The 10385-nt window shown below is 29.6% G+C and overlaps 1 long non-coding RNA gene across 1 annotated transcript; it reads left to right on the top strand.

Annotated features, from left to right (window-relative positions):
• Positions 1-2135: 2135 nt before the first annotated feature.
• On the top strand, positions 2136-2885 carry LOC145100172 (uncharacterized). Its single transcript, XR_013704859.1, has 3 exons — positions 2136-2218; positions 2505-2691; positions 2791-2885. It is a non-coding gene; the product is annotated as an uncharacterized LOC145100172 (long non-coding RNA).
• Positions 2886-10385: the final 7500 nt, after the last annotated feature.

Raw genomic sequence — 10385 nt, 5'->3', positions numbered from 1 at the left:
ACATACAAAATCCAACACAAACTCAAATCTCTAGCCTCATGATTCCTTGGCTCGAGATAATCAGGAGCAACAACCAAGTTTCCAAATTATTGTTCGCAATAAGAGTTTTGAAAAGGAGGTGCCGTTTTCATAAAAGTCACTTCAACTTTGGCTTGTGTGGTAGGGGTACCCTCACAATTAAAGGATTACTCTGTACATGGAAACTTTATTCAAAGAGTGATTAATGTTGTTTATTGTGGACTTTAGAATTAGTAAAACAATGTTTTGCATAAAATATCTATAATTTAAAAAATTATATTCTCTCTGTATCAAGTGTTTTCATTTTTTATTGAAGTCGATTGTTCTAGTTGTATTTTAGACACATGTGTAAATAGGGAGTAGCTTAGACCTTAGGAGTATATTAGATTTGCTGTTAAAAAATATTTATGTTTTTTTTTCTTATTAAATTTGTTATTAAAATTTAAAAGACATTTGTAATGATAAAATGTAAGGAGCAGACAGGTTGATTAACATAACAAAACAAGTTTGAATGAAAATATCTATATTATAAATGGCTAATGACTTATGTTGGTAATAATTTTTTTTTCAGCTGTAGTCATTTTTTATATACTATTTATCGTTAAACTTGTTTTTTATATAAAAATATCATTATAACCTACTATTATACATTATTTACATATGGAGTTATTATTGGTGTTCAAATTTAACCGGTTTCCAATGATTTTGGTATCTTCGGCGACCCTCCAGCCAACTTAAGTTTGCCGGCAACGAGTTCTTTGACATGGGTTCTTGTATTTTCACAAAAAAAAAAAAAAATTGTTTCTGCTGAACCAAAGAACAAATCGAGTTTCTGATGAACCCATTGTAAAAACCCTTCAAATCTAAACGAAAACCCACGAGAAAAAATCTTTCAATTCTTTCATGGATGAATCTTCAAATCTGACCTTCCATGGATGAACCTTCAATGACGTGTTCTATGTTCCTGAAATCGTTTGAACCTAAAAACATGTTACCGAAATCGATTTGCAAATCTTAATTTCTTGTGTTCATGTGTTCTTGAGTTCTTGAAATCATTTGAACAAAAAATTGTTCTTTAAAAATTACCAAAAATTATTTTCAATAAATTTTCTAGAAATCGTTTGAAGGTCAGATTTGTATAACTCGTATTCAATAAAAAATTTCAGAACTTGTTTAAAGGTTTGGTCTGATGTGCCAAGAACTCGCAAAAAAAAACTCATGTTAGCCGGAGAATTATTTGAAAATATGACCGGAAAATCATCAAAGATGTCGAATTTGTCAAAAACCGGTTAAACCTACAATAGACGGGTCATAATTATAGTTCTTGAAAACCAAAAGCAATCGTTGCATTATACATTCTATAAATCAAATTGTGTTGTACGAGAGTGTTTCCACTAGTAAAAAAAATTTTCTATATCTTTTGTATATTGACCTTATTAGCCATCTAAAAAAATTATATCTCTAAATCTCTAATAACCATCATGTTCGAAATAACGGTTAACTATGATTTTCATAATCCAAAATTTGGCATAAAGTCGGTTCACAAACAAGGATTTTCGAGGCAAAATACAAATTTTTTAAATGGTCTCGAAAATATAGATTTTCAAAAAGAACTTTGAATTTTCTAAATCAGCCTTCTACCGTAAAGTATCATAAAAAATGCTTTTCTGGTTTTTTAAACTTGATTATCATTTTCAAACTCAATAAGATTTTCTAGAATATAAGTTATGACAAAAGGTAATTTCTAAAAATTACCTTTTCTAGAAGACAAATTGCAAAAATGGTCCCTGTGGTATGCATTTTTTTGGGGTTTTAGTCCAAACCACGACTTTTTTGGATTGATGGTCCTTTTGAGCTAGTTTCATTGCGTTTTTGGTCCCCCTGAATAGTGGAATGACGGTAATACCCTTATGTTATTTATTTTTCATTTATTTTTCATTTCTTTCATATTTTTTAAATCTAAATAGTTATTTATTTATTTAACTAATTAAAAAAATAAAAATCTCTCTCCTTTGGAACCAGTCGAACTTGTACCCGAGCCTATAGTTGAAGAACCCGAGACTGATGCCGGAGATATCACTGATATCGACATCCGTCAAGCGGCTAAGCTCAAAGGCCTTGAAGCTCGGCGGTGGTTCGCCAGTCAGCTTATGCTTCCGGAGTGGATGATTGACGTCCCTGATCGTCTCGATCACGATTGGTATTTGTTTCTCATTCTTTCAATCATGTCTGTGAAGAATTAGTAAATTATACGAAACTGAAACTATTCTAGGCCTAATTTGGTCTATTTTAACCCTGCATAGTTTCAATAAGCAGTCGCTGAACTTACTAATTCTAGACGATGCCCATAATTTGGCCCAATTAGGGCTTAACGAGATTCGTAAAATCGGTTTAAAGGTCGATACGTTGATGAACAATGGTCGGAACTCATCAATTGTTCGAGATGCTTCAGTAGAAGTGAACTCATAATGAATGAAACCCTACAGGTATGTATTTGCAAGACCTTCTGGAAAACGATGCTTTGTTGTTTCATCAAATGGAACAACTATCAGCAGATTACGCAATGGCTCCCTCCTGCACCGATTTCCTTCTTCTCTACCTAATGGTGCTCGAACCAGAGAAGGTTCTCGATCTGCCCAATCATATTGCATACTTGACTGCATATTTCACGAGGTATTAATCTTCACTTACATATGGAGAATAGAGTTACAGTTTCTGATTTTAGCTGAGTGTTTTGATGATGATCTTTTGTATATTCTATGATCATCACAGTTGGATCAAACGACATTGATGGGTGCTGAAACGGCGACGAGTAGTCGTAGCACATCAGCTCTGTTGCTTCCATCTTCCCAATACAGCGATGATCGAAAAGAAAAGAAGGAGCAAGGATTGGGGTTTGTTGGGGGTTGCTCAGATCAACAGAAAAGAAAAGAGATGGGGTTAGGCTAGAATGGTTCTATGGTGGGCGGAGATGTAGCGGTTCACGGTGGAGTTTGGTAGTCGAATGGAGGCTAGCAGGTGGTGCGGTGGCTATCTCCAGATTGCCGGAGGTAGCACAGCCCCTTCTTGTTCGTTGAAATTGGGAACGAGAGAAAGAAATGGGTATATGACCTGGAGAGAGAGAGAGAGAGAGAGAGAGAGAGAGAGAGAGAGAGAGAGAGAGAGAGAGAGGTGGGCCCTTTTTTATTTTTTTAATTGTTAAAATAAATAAATAAATATTAAATTTTAAGAATAATGAAAGAAAAATGAAAAATAAATACCTCAAGGGTATTATAGTCATTTCAGTTTTCGGAGGGACCATTTTTGCATACAAACCACTCCAAAAGGACTAAGAAACTAAAAAAGTCACTGTTTGGACTAAAACCCCAAAAAAATGCATACCACATGGACCATTTTTGCAGTTTTGTCTTTCTAGAATTTTCGAACTCAATTATTATTTTCAATCTATTTTTTATTTAAAAAGGTGGTTTCGAACATCTAAAAATATTATAAAAATATGATGTTTTAAGTATATTCAAGGAAGCAATTTCTTTGATATCAATGCACTTATATATTTCTCAACTAAGCGAGTGGTTATAAAAAAATTCTAAGATGCTTTGTTTGACGTAAATATAGCCATTTCCCAAAATTTTCAAATGAGAGATTTTAAAATCAAGAGAATCTATTCGGTGATATAGAGTATCAGGAAGCAATTGCAAGCTAATGATACATAACATTGTAGCATTAACAACCACCTCATGAGTTAGATAACATCAATCTTAATGACAGAGTTGTACAATGTCAAGCTTTCGAGGTTAGTTTAGTTTTTTGAACTATAACATGATGTCTATAATGTTAGAATCACATATTACGGAAACTCAATGTTAATTATAGATATGGATCTATATTATTTGGATAAAACCGAATTTTTAAATTAGACAATTTAAATTAGACTATTTGGTTCGTATCTTCAGATTTTTCGATTGGTTTTCAACATAACTGAATAATTATTTTGGATTTCAGATCGGTTTTGATTTATAAAATAAGAACCGAATAGTCCAAAAAATAATAATAACAATTTATTATTACTTTAATTATATTATCCATTTTTAATATATATCTTTAATAGTTTATGAATTTACTATATTTAATAGATTAGAAAGTTTAATATAATATGACATATTAATATAACATCCGTTTCCCATAATGGACCAATAGTTGATATAAAGGAGTAAAAGACATAGTTTTGAAGAAAACCATATGCCACGACGTGGCATGGCAATTGAAGAACGCGTTTTCTGATGAACACCACGACGTGGCATGAAGGGTGTCGAGGCGTGGTGAACGCTGCAACCCAATCCCATTATTTTTTAGGGTTTCTTCCATATTTAAAGTCATTAACTCATGACCTAAGGCATCATTTGCAGTCTCTAACCTCCCTAAACGAAACCCTAGCCCCCACTTCATGTTTGTGATCTTGCTTGATTGATTGGAGTCCTTGTTCTTTGTTTTTTGCTAGACTTGAAGAAGAAGGAAGTTCATTGTCATGCAAGGAAACAAGGAGCTAACTTGGATCCATCTTTCCCTTCAGATTTATGAGTTGTTGGAGATATAAAGTTTACATGTTAACCTTTGTTATTCTTGCTTCAAGTTTGAACTCATTTTAGATGATGTTGGTCCTATCCATGAATACTTTTAGAGTTTGAGAAACTCCAGAGCTTGTTGTGACTCTCAAATGGTCCTTAGGTTTCTAAATTCTAAAAATGAGAAAATAGTCATGTTTAGAGCTATTTTGGGTCCATGAGAAATTTAGGGTCATATTAAGGACTTAATGGACTTAGGGTTGTAGACCTAGCTTCGGGATGAAGTCCTAATGGATAAAGTTGGAGAGTTTATCCATTAAGTTTGTGAAAAGAACTAGATCAGAAGTTATGGGCCTTGATCTAAAGGGATTAAGCACTTAATGAAGACTTTGGCATTCTTCCAAAAGCCACGACGTGATAGTGCTTAGAATCGCGACTGTATTGTCATGACATTGCCACAATGTGGCAAAGGAAGTCCCATGATGTGGCAATGTCCTGTGTTTCGACTATTTTGTCTTTTGTTCCCACGACATGGCGAAGGAGGACCCACGACATGGCATTGACTATGTGGACCTTTAACCGTTGACTTTTGACCAGTTTGACCTTAGGTCAAACTTAGAAGCACAGTGAGTTTCTCATTATGACACGTATCCCACTATATATCCTTTGAATGGTAGGATAGAGGCACGGTTAGAGTACAAGTATGCTAGTTGTTTAGGATAAGTTCTTGTTATGCCATACAGTTAGAACACTTGGTGCTTTGGTAGTTAGACTGGTAGGGTCTTGCCTGTTGATCGTATGATATTGTTAAGGGTTATGTAGGCAGGGTGTCGAGGAAGGCCAGTTATCAGGATTATGTGTGATAGACCAGCAAAGGACTTAATTGATCATTGGTCAATCACAGGGTAACTAGGGAAGGCTAGTTGTCCAGGGTATGCAATATGCTTGTATATGTTATGTGTTCATGTTACGTGATTATGTTGTAGTGATAGTTTAGGTTCTATGTACTCTAAGTTGAATAGCTTGAGAACTCTTGGTCCAATTCCTGATTGTGATGTTCTTTTATTGATTGTTCGCTCTCGGGTGGATCATCTGTTCGACTGTCTATCTGACCCCTGATTGCATATCGCTTTATGGATTGCATGGAACGCCGGGATTTGGCCCATGGCGGTTGTACGGAAGACCAAGATGTGGCTCCTGGTAGTGGAGTTTGGGTTGGGCGTGTTTACTCCTTGGCGGGTCCCATTACGTATGGTTGGTGGGCCCGTTATATATCGTTAGGCGGGCCCATTATGTGAGTTGGGATAGGCATGTGAATGTTTATGTTGGGCACATTGTGTATGATATATGTATATGAATAGGAGTTTTGTATGCTCGACGATAGAATCGAGAACTGTATGTGGATGCATTGTATGTATGGTGGAATATAAGGTATACTGGGGAACTCACTAAGCTTTTTGTTTACAGTTATGGATTAAATATTTTGCAGGTTGTTCGTGATTAGGGCTCGGCAGGACTATACACACGTATCAAAGATAGTCGTTTTTTGCAGTTTTGTAAACTTAACTTTGATAATGTATGGTTTTCAACTATTCAAATATTATTCAATGGTTTTGGAATAAAGATTTAATTGGTTAGTCTGTTTTATGAATAAAAATCAATTCGAAATTTTCGGGATGTTATAATTTGATATCAAAGCCTTGGTTTGAGGGATTCGGACGCACTTTGCGGTGTGTTTGAACGCAAATTGAGGACTGTGAGATTTTCTACGTGAGATATATATATATATATATATATATATATATATATATATATATATATATATATATATATATATATAAAATCTCAACTATTTTGGAATATAATATTCATTGACATCAACCCACCTTCCTCATTAATAGAATTAAATATAATTATCTATTTAGTATTATTTTTAACATCTATTATGATTGATTAATTTAAATTTTTACTTATGCAATTATTTTCTAATTTCATTAATGATGTTCATTTAAAATACAATTTATTTGTAGCTAATATGTAATTTATAATTTGATGTTATTATCATTTAAAATTATTATTAATTTTAAACCACTTATTATTAATAATAAGTTAAAGAAGAGTTTTAAGAAACACTTAATATTATTATTCAAATATGAAACATATACTAAATAATAAAATGATAAGATTGACAATTTGCATTTCAAAAGAGACTTACATGGATAATGTGACATATCTATGATTTTTATAATTTGATTTTATTATTTATAACTATTGTTTGTTAATTTTAAAGCCACTTATTATTATTAATAAGTGAAGGAGAACTTTTAAAAAGCACTTATTATTATATTAAAATGTTAAACATATACTAAAATATAAAGTGATAAGATAGACAATTTGCATTTTAAAAGAGACTTACATGGATAATATGGATAATATGACATATCCATGATTTTTAATTAAGTATTGTTTTGAAGCAACACAAACATACAAACATATATACAATATTTAATTAAATATTATCTATATCACATACCATAACACATGACCGATAACATGAATCTGATCTAATTTACAATAAAATTTAAACCACAACATACAACGATTGTCTTAAACGAATACTTAAACCAAAAAAAAGAATTAGTATATAAAAAACTTACAAATTAAAAACTTTAACATAATCACCTAACTCGAAAAATGGTCCAAAACCCTCAAACCAACATAAAAACTTTTAGACTTGTTTTCTTTGTGAATTTTGTATGTGATTGATATTTGTGTGTCTACTCAAAGAGATTGGTCTTTTATAGTAGACTATCTATTAATTGCTTATTAAACATATTATATTTTTTTTTTTGAACCGGCAAATATAAATATTATAATCTACTCCTAAACTAACACCTAATTCCACATATGTCCACAACGGGACTTGAATCCTCGACCTCAAAGAGGGAGGACACCACCCGATACCGCTGGGCTAGAAGCCCTTTGGTATTAAACATATTATATAAGTTATAAAACCTTTGAATGATTAATCATTATTAAGAGACCTTTAAGTGGTATTCATTCAAATAGGAGGTTTCAAATGAATATGGTTTAAGTAAAAATGCATCATGGGAGTTTTCAAATTAATGTGATGAAAGGAAAAATGTTTTATTTATAAGTATATTAGTTTATAACACGTGAGAACCATGGTTATAAAATTAATTAAACTTTTATAGTAAAAACTCAAAATTATGAATCAATTATTTCAAATAAATTATTAATTAAGAGATATTATTTTGGTTATATAAAATTATAATCATTAATTTAAATAAATACAAGAAATTACATCACCTTATAATATATATTAATTTTATTTTATTTTTTATTCTAGTGTTATTAATTTAATATAATTAGAGTGTGAAATTTGAAATTTGAAATTTGAAATTTGAAATTTGAAATTTGAAATTTGAAATGAAGAATCAGTTATTAATTTAATGTAATTAGAGTGCGAATTGTAAAATTTAAAATGGAGAATTAATAGGTTGACATGTGGCATGATAGGTGACATATAGTATTAATGAGGATTTCTAATATTATGACACGTGTCAATAGAAGAATAAACTTATTTATTTACTAGAATAGGGAGACTAGGCGAATTTCCATGCGTTGCGCAAAAATACTTATATAGTTGAAATCTTTACAAATATTTGTTTTCTAAAATATAACAATAACGTTGTTGTTAAATTTGATATACTAATTCGTATACTAAGTTGATATAATATATTTATTATTTTGAATTATATGATAATATATACATCTATTAAAAATTAGGTGTGAAACCCGCGTATTACACTGGTTTATTAAAAGAAAGTTTTGGTAACCATAAAGATCATGTTAATAAAAAAATAAGTACGATTGAGTTTGTGACTTTTTGGTAAACCGCATGGAGTATTTATGTAATTTAATCTTAATTAATCTATACTAATAAAATTAATTAATATGAATTCACAAATGGAATGTACTATCTATATTAATATACATATACATTAATTAGTATATTAATAGATAAAGAAATTCAAAAATAGAAAGTTATTATGTACATTAATGAATATATTTATGAAATTAATTAATATGAGGTGACATTTAATAGGTGAGATTTGAATAAAAAAGAAAAAAACTACAAAAATGACAAGTGGATATTAAATAATTCAAAAAAATCTAGAAAATGACAAGTGTTAAAATGAAGGAGAAGATGACATGTTACAAAATTATTCTTATTTATTAGGGTAGATTATTAGAATAGGGAGACCAGGCGAATTTCCACGCGTTGCGCAGAAACACTTATATAGTTGAAATCTTTACAAATATTTGTTTTCTAAAATATAACAATAACGTTGTTGTTAAATTTGATATACTAATTCGTATACTAAGTTGATATAATATATTTATTATTTTGAATTATATGATAATATATACATTTATTAAAAATTAGGTGTGAAACCCGCGTATTACACTGGTTTATTAAAAGAAAGTTTTGGTAACCATAAAGATCATGTTCATAAAAAAATAAGTACGATTGAGTTTGTGACTTTTTGGTAAACCGCATGGAGTATTTATGTAATTTGATCTTAATTAATCTATACTAATAAAATTAATTAATATGAATTCACAAATGGAATGTACTATCTATATTAATATACATATACATTAATTAATATATTAATAGATAAAGAAATTCAAAAATAGAAAGTTATTATGTACATTAATGAATATATTTATGAAATTAATTAATATGAGGTGACATTTAATAGGTGAGATTTGAATAAAAAAGAAAAAAACTACAAAAATGACAAGTGGATATTAAATAATTCAAAAAAATCTAGAAAATGACAAGTGTTAAAATGAAGGAGAAGATGACATGTTGCAAAATTATTCTTATTTATTACGGTAGATGTATAATCTCAATCGTCTGAATGACTATTACCCACGGGTTACTAATGACAAAAATTAAATATAGTATATGGTTTAATGTTATTTATAATTGTTATTGTTAATTAATTTTTTAAAATTTATTTTCTTAATGTTCTAATTTATATTATTGAAATTATTTAAAAATCAAACATTGTTTTTCGTATTTAAAGGTAACAATATAATCATTTATATAGAGTTATTTTTAATTATTGTTATTGTAAGTTATTTTAAGCTACTTATTTGAAATTTTTTAATGGTTATAAACATATCTTTAGAAAATATTTTAGTTAAATTAAGATTACAATTTCGTTTTTGCATTTAACACTACAATTCACTTTTAATTATTCACAAAATATTCTTTGGGGTTTTTAAGTGGCACTGAAATTTATATTTAAGTTGATCATGTAATGTTTTAAAATAACAATTTAAGTATTTTTATCCAAACTATTCAAAAGTTGTAGTTTTAAACTGATAATGGTTTACATACAACAACTTATTAAATCTAATAAACAAAATATAATATGTTAAAAGTTAAAAACATAACTTTGTAAATATGAGTAGATATATTATTTTGATATTGAAATTTAGTTTATCTATGATTACACTTTAAGTTTGATATTTATTTAACCTTATTAAAGAACTTATAATCTTTATTAGAAAGACACTACAATTTATCACTTTTAACTATTTTCAATCTATTCTTTAGGTTGTTTAAGTCGAATTAAAACTTATATTTAAGTTGACCCTATATTTAAATTAACAATGTAAGTATCTATCCAAACTGATCAAAAGTTGTAGCTTTAAAATGATAATGGTTTACATATAACAACATATTAAAACTAATAAATTATGTAT

The sequence above is a fragment of the Lactuca serriola genome, chromosome 4, assembly GCF_051521515.1.
Source record: "Lactuca serriola cultivar US96UC23 chromosome 4, Lser_US96UC23_V15, whole genome shotgun sequence".
NCBI lineage: Eukaryota > Viridiplantae > Streptophyta > Magnoliopsida > Asterales > Asteraceae > Lactuca > Lactuca serriola.
The sequence above is the reverse complement of the archived record's forward strand: the minus strand, read 5'-3'. Positions and strand labels throughout refer to the sequence as shown.